This window comes from Eumetopias jubatus, unplaced genomic scaffold, assembly GCF_037043125.1.
Source record: "Eumetopias jubatus isolate StellerSeaLion01/CBP00866 unplaced genomic scaffold, mEumJub1_p1.0 scaffold_10, whole genome shotgun sequence".
In the NCBI taxonomy this organism is placed as follows: Eukaryota; Metazoa; Chordata; class Mammalia; order Carnivora; family Otariidae; genus Eumetopias; species Eumetopias jubatus.
Window position 1 is genome coordinate 93,632,595 of NW_028274816.1, and position 11,560 is coordinate 93,644,154.

Genomic DNA, 11,560 nt, shown 5'->3' on the forward strand with positions numbered 1-11,560 from the left:
GAAAAGTATACTGCCGCTAATAGAAAATAACAGTGGCCCTTCCCCCTCTGTGATTAAATCACAGTCTTTACACACACACACACACACACACACACACACACACACACACACACACACACTCTTACTCCACCTTCCCCTTCAAAGGGTTTTCTAGATCATTCACAGGCTCGGCTTTATTGTGGAGAATTCCCTCAATGTGTGGAGAAGAGAGAAACTAAAGAAGGCAGGGCCGAGTTGTTTTATAAAAACAAGATCTGAGGTGGAAATGGAGAAAGAGAGAAACTAAACAGGTGGGGCATCAGGAAAACAAATCTGAGAAGTATGGAACTAAGAGACATTTTTGGCAACAGACGCAAATGGAGTGATAGTCGTTGAGGGGAGCAGTGACAGAAGAGGGGTTTTTAACGATATTTGCTGATGGATGTACCCTCACCTGAGGGGCTTTTCGGGAGGGGCAGGAACATTCTCTATTTTCTTTTACATGTTTGTTACTAGGGTACCCGCCATGATCAAAACTCATTTAACGAAAACAAATGAACAAAGAAATAAACAAAAAGCAGAAACAGACCCATAAATAACAGAGAACAAACCGATGGTCGCCAGAGGAAGGAAGGATGAGGAATGGGCAAAACGGGTGAAAGGGAAGTGGGAGGTCCAGGCTTCCAGTCCCTGAATGAATGTCACAGGGATGAAAGGCCCAGCATAAGGAATATACTCGATGATATTGTAATGGCGTTGTATGGTGACAGGTGGTGGCTACACTTGTGAGCACAGCATAATGTATGGACTTGTCAAGTCATTATGCTGCACACCTGAAATTAATGTAACGTTGTGTGTCCACTACACTTCAATTAAAAAAATAATTTATTAAATATTAAAAATTCATCCAATTAAACATTTAAAATCTGTGCATTATATGCTAATTATACCTCAAATTAAAAACAGTGAACCCTTTCCTTCTTTCCTCCCTTTCTCCCTCCCTCCCTCCATTCCTTTGTCCTTCCTTCCTAATTCTGTCCAAAAGTCAAGGGGCAGACCCAGCGGGGCAGTCACATTGACCCTTGTGACGATGACAGCCCAGTGTTGTCACAGGATTGGCTACAAAAAGGGATTGAGCAAACAGGCAAATATATTAGGGGTAAGGAGAGTCAGGATTTTTACTGGTGAGAAGTAGCAAAAGGGAAAAAAGGAAAGCTCAAATAAACCCTGTGGTGTTGGATAGGAAGGAGCTATATCAGTACAAATTTTGCATATACATAGACACAGAAATTATAGATACAAAGGTGTATGCATGTGTGTATGCATGTATGCTAGTACATACATATTATTCCTAACTCTTCCACCAAGATGGCCTGGGAATGATTATATACTCAGTAGCAATGAGCATACCTCATGCCCAGATCTTAGTTTCTAATACAACTATCCGTGGAAAGTCACCAAGGCTCCTTGGAAAATTGGCTGATTCTAGGAGTGGAATGTATAAGACAATTCTGGAACATCGTGTTGTGAAGAGCAACTCAGAAAATATTCAGAGAATGATAGAGACATGTTAAAAGGACCCAGAAGGCATTTGAAGGGGCTCTCAAGATGAGACGATTTGAGTGTCAAAATAAATAATGATATACTTAAGTAATAAGTTATAGTCCATTGGCTAAAATGGAAATCGATGAGTCCATGTTGATAGCAATAAACATATTAACAAGTATATGGGAAGATAAGAAAGTTCTTCCTTATGGTAGAATGCCAATCAATTAATATAATAGGAATAGTGGAATTTGGAAATTGCAGTTTGGAAATCATCAGAGAAATATTTAATTCTGGCAAGAAGTATCAATGGATGTTAAAACTAGGGGGTATTAGTGGGATTAGAAATGAGATGCTCATATAGCCTTAAAAATGTCTCCACTTAAAATAAGTGTTTATTACAAAGAGAAAAAAGGAATTTATAGTGGAGAAACTTGGCAGACGCCATCTTAATCAAATTATCAAAATTATACCACCTTTGGGGCACCTGGGTGGCTCAGTCTGTTAAGCGACTGCCCTCAGCTTGCGATCATGATCCCGGGGGTCCTGGGATCGAATCCCACAAAGGGCTCCTTGCTCGGTGGGGAGCCTGCTTCTCCCTCTGCCTGTTCTGCCTGCCAATCCCCCTGCTTGTGTTCTCTCTCTCTCTCTCTCTCTGACAAATAAATAAAATCTTAAAAAAAAAAATTATACCACCATTAATGGGACAAATTGACATAGTGTGCCCTGCAGATAAGAAGCGATGGGAAGGACACAACATCTCTTCTGCAATACTCCTGCCCAAAACATAATGACCTGGGTTGTGTCTTGAGAAAATATTGCACATACTCAAGTTGAAGGACGTTATGCAGAATGACCACCCTGTAATCTTCAAAATGGCAAAGGCCATGAAAAGCAAAGAAAGACTGAGGGAGCCTAGGGAGAATCCTTAAATGGGTGTCCCACACTGTTGCTGAAAGACCCTGAGGGGATTTGGGTGAAGGTTGAATGGGGTCTCTGGGTAAATATGGAGGTTTTTGTTCTATTCTTGGAATTTTCCTGTATATCTGAAATTTGAAATTGCTTAAAAATATAACAACAACAACAAAAAGGAATATGTGCTTTTTGTGGTTGCCTTGAGAGTGGTCTTCATAAAATATTGTTCTCTTTTTTAAGACTTTATTTATTCATTTGAGATAAAGAGATAGTGAGAGAGAGAGAGCATGTGCAGTGGGGAGAGGGAGAAGCAGGCTTTCTGTGGAGCAGGGAGCCCAATGTAGGGCTCGATCCCAGCAACCTGGGATCATGACCTGAGCCGAAGGCAGACACTTAACTGTCTGAGCCACCCAGGTGCCCAATAAGATATTGTTCTTAAACCAAACTGTATGAGGCCTTAACTTTTTTTGCATCACTCCATAAAAATCATTGTAATGGACAGAATTTTTTCAATTTTAAGTTCGTGTGTGTGTGTGTGTATGAAGCAAAAGAGCTATAAGTAGTTATGTATATTATGTATACACATTATTTTTGAGCCATTGACATCCAGCTCCTATTTGCCAGCTACTAAACTATGGAAAATAATGCAAAAATTATAGTAACAAGGGAGGAGTAGCAAGATGGCGGAGGAGTAGGAGACCTAGATTTCGTCTGGTCTCAGGAATTCAGCTGAAGAGGGATCAAACCATTCTGAACACCTACGAACTCAACAGGAGATCGAAGAGGAGAGTAGCAACAACTCTCTGAACAGAGAAGCGACCACTTTCTGGAAGGTAGGTCGTGCGGAGAAGTGAATCCGAGGGGATATTCGGGAGGATAGACTGCAGGGGAGGGGGCCTCCGTCGGCCGCTTCTGGCAAGTGCTAGAGCCACGGAGCACAAAATCGGAACTTTTAGAAGTCGGCTCCACTGAGGGACGTTGCTCCAGTGGCTAAGCGGGCGGTGGAACCCTCGCGGGACAGTGTGGTCTCAGGACCCTCGGGGTCACAGAAAGACCGGGGGTGCCTGAGTGCGGCAGAGCTCCCAGGTATCGGAGCGGGGAAGCCGGCTGCAGAGACGGAGCCGAGGCGCGGGCTCTCAGCTCGGGGTTGCCATAAACTGTGACCCACGGCCCACTCGGGCCACTGCTCCTCCAGCAGGGACCCAACAAGCGGCAGAGCCGGGGAGACTCACCTTCCTCCCCCGGGAGGAGCGGCGCGGGAGCGCACCGCAGGGATCTGCTGGGTTTGGAGACTCCACAAGGGGTCGGGTGCCAGAGATAGAAACGCTCGGTCACAGGCCGGGTGAGCACGGAGTGCGGCCGGAGACCGGGGAGATGGGAGCGACTGCTTTTCTCTGGGGGCGCACTGAGGAGCCGGACCCCGAGTTCTCGGCTCCTCTGGGCAGAGATTGGGAGGCCACCATTTTCGTTCTTGTCCTCCAAAGCTGTGCCGAGAGCTTGTAGGGAACAAAAGCACCTGAGAGCAAACCGGAGCAGCTTGCTTATCCCGGACCGACAAGGGCGGGGCAATTCCGCCTCCGGCAAAGACATTTGGGAACCACGGCAACAGGCCCCTCCCCCAGAAGATCAGCAGGAACAGCCAGGCAAGACCAAGTTTACCGATCAAGGAGAACGGGAGAACTCCAGCGCTAGGGCAATACTGCACATAGAATTCATGGCTTTTTTACCATGATTCATTAGTTTTTCAAAGTTAATTTTTTTAACTATTTTTAAAAAATTTTTCTTTTTGCCTTTTTCAACCAACATCTTATTCATCCCTTTTTAAAAAAAAACATTTTTATTTTTCATTTTTAGAGTCATAGTCTATCCCTTCATAGTAGTAGTTACCCTTATTTTTGGCATATATATATAAGTTGTTCTCTCTTTAAAATTTTGAGATAGTTTCTTCAAACAGATCAAAATATACCCTAAATCACTAGTGTATGGCTTTGTTGTTGTCTCCTGCCTGATCACATTCTCTCCCTTTTTTCTTTTTTTTAACTCTTCTTCTTCCTTTTTACAAACAACTTCTTATCTTATCAATTCCTTTTATAAAATCTTTTATACTTTTCATCTTTACAGTCATCTTCCATCCCTTCATTGTATCAACCCTTATTTTGTACATATATAAGTCTTTCTTTCTTTAAAATTTTATGAAGCACTTTCTACTAACAGACCAAAATACACCCAAAATCTGGTGGGTGGCACTGATCTATGTACCAGCCTGATCATATTTGATCATTCTGTTTTTTTCTTTGTTTAGTTCTATTTTTGTTTTGTTCCGTTTTTGTTTGTTTTTATCCTTTTCTTTTTTTCTCTCTCTCTCTCTTTCTTTTTTCTTTCTTTCCCATTCTTTTCCACTGGTTTCAGGTCTTTCCTGATTTGTTTAGAGTATATTTTCTGGGGATGTTGTTAACCTGTTAGCATTTTGTTCTCTCATTCATCTATTCTCCTCTGGACAAAATGACAAGATGAAAAAAATCACCTCAGCAAAAAGAACAGGAGATAGTAGTACCGTCTGCCAGGGACCTACTCAATACGGACATTAGTGCGATGTCGGACCTAGAGTTCAGAATCATGATTTTAAAGATACTAGCTGGGCCTAGGGCGCCTGGGTGGCTCAGTCGTTAAGCATCTGCCTTCGGCTCAGGTCATGATCCCAGGGTCCTGGGATCGAGCCCCACATCAGGCTCCATGCTGGGTGGAAAGCCTGCTTCTCCCTCTCCCACTCCCCCTGCTTGTGTTCCTGCTCTCGCTATCTCTCTCTCTCTGTCAAATAAATAAATAAAATCTTTAAATAAATAAAAATAAAGATACCAGCTGGGCTTGAAAAAAGCCATAGAAGTTATTAGAGACACCCTTCCTGGAGAAATAAAAGAACTAAATTCTAACCAAATCGAAATCAAAAAGATTATTAATGAGGTGCAATCAAAAATGGGGGCACTAACTGCTAGGATAAATGAGGCAGAAGAGAGAATTAGCGATATAGAAGACCAAATGATGGAAAATAAAGAAGCTGAGAAAAAGAGAGATAAACAACTACTGGACCACGGGGGCAGAATTCGAGAGATAAGCGGTACCATAAGATGAAACAACGTTAGAATAATTGGGATCCCAGAAGAAGAAGAAAGAGAGAGGGGGGCAGAAGGTATATTGGAGCAAATTATAGCAGAGAACTTCTGTAATGTGGGGAGGGAAACAGGCATCAAAATCCAGGAGGCACAGAGAACCGCTCTCAAAATCCATAAAAATAGGTCAACACCCCGACATCTAATAATAAATCTTACGAGTCTCAGAGACAAGGAGAAAATCTTGAAAGCGGCTTGGGAGAAGAGATATGTAACCTACAATGGTAGAAACATTAGACTGACAACAGACCTATCCACAGAGACCTGGCAGGCCAGAAAGGACGGGCATGATATCGTCAGAGCACTAAACGAGAAAAATATGCCGCCAAGAGTACTATATCCAGCTAGGCTGTCATTGAAAATAGAAGGAAAGATAAAAAGCTTCCAGGACAAACAAAAACTAAAGGAATTTGCAAAGACGAAACCAGCCCTACAAGAAACATTGAAAGGGGTCCTCTAAGCAAAGAGAGAGCCTAAGAGCAGCATAGACCAGAAAGGAACACAGACAATATACAGTATCAGTCACCTTACAGGCAACCCAATGGCACTAAATTCATACCTTTCAATAGTTACCCTGAATGTAAATGGTCTCAATGCCCCAATCAAAAGACACAGGCTATCAGATTGGATTGAAAAACAAGACCCATCCATATGCTGTCTGCAAGACACTCATTTTAGACCCAAAGATACCCCCACATTGAAAGTGAGGGGTGGAAAACAATTTACCATGCTAATGGACACCAAAAGAAAGCTGGGGTGGCAATCCTTACATCAGACAAATTAGATTTTAAAACAAAGACTGTAATAAGAGATGAAGAAGGACACTATATCCTACTTAAAGGGTCTATCCAACAAGATCTAAAAATCGTAAATATCTATGCCCGTAATATGGGAAGAGCCAATTATACGAGGCAATTAATAACAAAAGCAAAGACACATGGACAACAATACAATAATAGTAGGGGACCTTAACACCCCCTGACTGAAATGGACAGACCATCTAAGCAAAAGATCAACAAGGAAATAAAGACTTTAAAGGAAACACTGTACCAAATGGACTTCACAGACATATTCAGAACATTCCATCCCAAAGCAACAGAATACACATTCTTCTCTAGTGCCCATGGAACATTCTCCAGAATTGATCATATCCTAGGTCACAAATCAGATCTCAACTAGTACCAAAAGACTGGGATTATTCCCTGCATATTTTCAGACCACAATGCTTTGAAACTAGAACTCAATCACAAGAGGAAAGTCAGAGGGAACTCCAATAAATGGAGGCTAAGGAGCATCCTACTAAAGAATGAATGGGTCAACCAGGAAATTAAAGAAGAATTAAAAAAATTCATGGAAACCAATGAAAATGAAAACACAACGGTTCAAAATCTTTGGGATACAGCAAAGGCGGTCCTGAGAGGAAAGGATATAGCAATACAAGCCTTCCTCAAGAAACAAGAAAGGTTTCAAATACACAACCTAACCCTACACCTAAAGGAGCTGGAGAAAGAACAGCAAATAAAGCCTAAACCCAGCAGGAGAAGAGAAATCATAAAGATCAGAGCAGAAATCAATGAACTAGAAACCAAAAGAACAGTAGAACAGATCAACGAAACGAGGAGATGGTTCTTTGAAAGGATTAACAAGATTGATAAACCCCTGGCCAGACTGATCGAAAAGAGAAGACAAATGACCCAAATCAACAAAATCATGAATGAAAGAGGAGAGATCACAACCAACACCAAAGAAATACAAACAATTATAAGAACCTATTATGAGCAACTCTATGCCAGCAAATTAGATAACCTGGAAGAAATGGATGCATTCCTAGAGATGTATCAACACCAAAATTGAACCAGGAAGAAATAGAAAACCTGAACAGACCTATAACCACTAAGGAAATTGAAGCAGTCATCAAAAATCTCCCCACAAACAAAAGCCCAGGGCCAGATGGCTTCCCAGGGGAATTCTATCAGACATTTCAAGAAGAATTAATACCTATTCTCCTGAAACTGTTCCAAAAAATAGAAATGGAAGGAAAACTTCCAAACTCATTTTATGAGGCCACCATTCCCTTGATCCCAAAACCAGACAAAGACCCCATCAAAAAGGAGAATTACAGACCGATATCCTTGATGAACATACATGCAAAAATTCTCACCAAAATACTAGCCAATAGGATGCAACAGTACATTAAAAGGATTATTCACCAGATCAAGTGGGATTTATCCCTGGGCTGCAAGGCTGGTTCAACATCCGCAAATCAATCAACGTGATACAATACATTAACAAAAGAAAGGACAAGAATCATATGATCCTCTCAATAGATGCAGAAAAAGCATTTGACAAAGTACAGCATCCTTTCTTGATCAATCCTCTTCAGAGTATAGGGATAGAGGGTACTTACCTCAATATCATAAAAGCCATCTATGAAAAACCTACAGCAAATATCATTCTCAATGTGGAAAAGCTGAGAGCTATCCCCCTAAGGTCAGAAATGTGGCAGGGATGTCCACTATCACCACTGCTATTCAACAGAGTGTTAGAAGTTGTAGCCACAGCAATCAGAGAACAAAAAGAAATCAAAGGCATCCAAATCGGCAAAGAGGAAGTCAAACTCTCACTCTTTGCAGATGATATGATACTTTATGTGGAAAACCCAAAAGACTCCACCCCAAAACTGCTAGAACTCATGCAGGAATTCAGTAAAGTAGCAGGATATAAAACCAATGCACAGAAATCAGTGGCATTCCTATACACCAACAAGACAGAAGAGAGACAAATCAAGGAGTCGATCCCATTTACAATTGCACCCAAAACCATAAGATACCCAGGAATAAATGTAACCAAAGAGGCAAAGGATCTGTACTCAGAAAACTATAAAATACACATGAAAGAAATTGAGGAAGACACAAAGAAATGGAAAAACGTTCCTTGCTCATGGATTGGAAGAACAAACATTGTGAAGATGTCAATGCTACCTAGAGCAATCTACACATTCGATGCAATCCCCATTAAAATACCATCCACTTTTTTCAAAGAAATGGAACAAATAAACCTAAAATTTGTATGGAACCAGAAGAGACCCCGAATAGCCAGGAGAATGTTGAAAAAGAAAGGCAAAGCTGGTGGCATCACAATTCCGGACTTCCAGCTCTATTACAAAGCTGTCATCATCAAGACAGTATGATACTGGCACAAAACAGACACATAGAACAATGGAACAGAATCGAGAGCCCAGAAATGGACCCTCAACTCTATGGTCTACTAATCTTCGACAAAGCAGGAAAGAATGTGCAATGGAAAAAAATCTCTTCAACAAATGGTGTTGGGAAAATTGGACAGCCACATGCAGAAGAATGAAACTGGACCATTTCCTTACACCACACACAAAAATAGACTCCAAATGGTTGAAAGACCTAAACGTGAGACAGGAGTCCATCAAAATCCTAAAGGAGAACACAGGCAGCAACCTCCTCGACCTCAGCCGCAGCCACTTCTTCCTAGACACATCGCCAAAGGCAAGGGAAGCAAGGGCAAAAATAAACTCTTGGGACTTCACCAAGATAAAAGGCTTTTGCACAGCGAAAGAAACAGTCCACAAAACCAAAAGACAACCGACAGAATGGGAGACAATATTTACAAATGACATATCAGATAAAAGGCTAGTATCCAAAAATCTATAAAGAACTTATCAAACTCCACACCCAAAGAACAAATAATCCAATCAAGAAATGGGCAGAAGACATGAACAGACATTTTTCCAAAGAAGACATCCAAATGGCCAACAGACACATGAAAAAGTGCTCCACATCGCTCGGCATCGGGGAAATCCAAATCAAAACCTCAATGAGATACCACCTCACACCAGTCAGAATGACTAGAATTAACAAGTCAGGAAATGACAGATGTTGGCGGGGATGTGGAAAAGGGGAACCCTCCTACACTGTTGGTGGGAATGCAAGCTGGTGCAACTACTCTGGAAAACAGTATGGAGGTTCCTCAAAGAGTTGAAAATAGAGCTACCATACGATCCAGCAATTGCACTACTGGGTATTTACCCCAAAGATACAAATGTAGGGATCTGAAGGGGTACTATGTTGAACAATAGTGGCGAGAGTGGGCATCCTTGATGTATTCCTGATCTGAAGGGAAAGGCTCTCAGCTTTTCCCCATTAAGGATCATATTTGCTGTGGGTTTTTCATAGATGGATTTTATGAACTTGAGGAATGTTCCCTCTATCCCTATACACTAAAGAGTTTTAATCAGGAAAGGATGTTGTATTTTGTCAAATGCTTTTTCTGCATCAACTGAGAGGACCATATGGTTCTTCTCCCTCCTCTTATTAATGTGTTCTATCACATTGATTGATTTGCGAATGTTGAACCACCCTTGCATCCCGGGGATAAATCCCACTTGGTCGTGGTGGATGATCCTTTTAATGTATTGTTGGATCCTATTAACTAGGATTTTGTTGAGGATTTTGAAATCCATATTCATCAGGGATATCAGTCGGAAATTCTCCTTATTTTTTTTTTAAAGATTTTATTTATTTATTTGACAGAGAGAGACATAGCGAGAAAGGGAACACAAGCAGGGGCAGTGGGGGAGGGAGAAGCAGGCTTCCTGCTGAGCAGGGAGCCCGATGTGGGGCTCGATCCCAGGACCCCGGGATCATGAACTGAGCCAAAGGCAGACGCTTAATGACTAAGTCCCCCAGGCGCCCCTGAAATTCTCCTTTTTGATGGGATCTTTGCCTGGTTTGGGGATCAAGGTAATGCTGGCCTCATAGAATGAGTCTGGAAGCTTTCCTTCTGTTTCAATTTTTTGAAAGAGCTTCAGGAGAATAGGTATTATTTCTTCTTTGAATGTTTGGGAGAATCCCCCAGGGAATCCATCAGACCCTGGACTCTTGTTTTTTGGGAGGTTTTTGATCACTGCTTCAATCTCGTTACTGGTTATTGGCCTATTCAAGTTGTCAGTTTCTTCCTGTTTCAGTCTTGGGAGTTTATAGGTTTCCCAGGAAGGCATCCATTTCATCCAGGTTGCTCAGCATATTGGCATATAGTTGTTGATAATAATTTCTAATAATTGTTTCTATTTCCTTGGTGTTAGTCGTGATCTGTCCCCTTTCATTCATAATTTTATTAATTTGGGTCCTTTCTCTTTTCTTTTGGGTAAGTCTGGCTAGTGGCCTATCGATCTTATTAATTCTTTCAAAGAATCAGCTTCTAGTTTTGTTGATCTGATCTACTGTGTTTCTGGTTTCTAATTCATTAATCTCTACTCTAGTATTAATTATTTGTCTTCTAATGTGTGGCTTAGGCATCGTTTGTTGCTTTTTCTCTAGTTCTTTAAGGTGTAGAGTTAGATGGTGAATTCAGGATTTTTCTGTTTTTTTGAGTGAGGCTTGGATGGCTATGTATTTCCCCCTTAGGACCGCCTTTGCAGTATCCCATAGGTTTTGAACCAGTGTGTTTTCGTTCTCCTTGGTTTCCATGAATTGTTTAAGTTCTTCTTTGATTTCCTGGTTGACCCAAACGTTCTTGAGCAGAGTGGTCTTTAGCTTCCAAGTGTTTGAATTTCTTCCAAATTTTTTCTTGTGATTGAGTTCCAGTTTTAAAGCATTATGGTCTAAGAATATGCAGGGAATAATTTCAGTCTTTTGGTATCGGTTGAGACCTGATTTATGACCCAATATGTGGCCTATTCTTGAGAAAGTTCCATGTGTGCTCGAGGAGAATGAGTATTCTGTGGTTTTAGGGTGGAATGTTCTGTATATATCTATGCGGTCCATCTGGTCCAGTGTGTCATTCAAAGCTCTTGTTTCTTTGTTGATTTTCTCCTTGGATAATCTGTCTATTGCTGAGAGTGGAGTATTGAGGTCTCCTACAATTAACATATTGTTATCAATATGACTATTTTGGTTAACAGTTGGCTTATGTAGATGGCT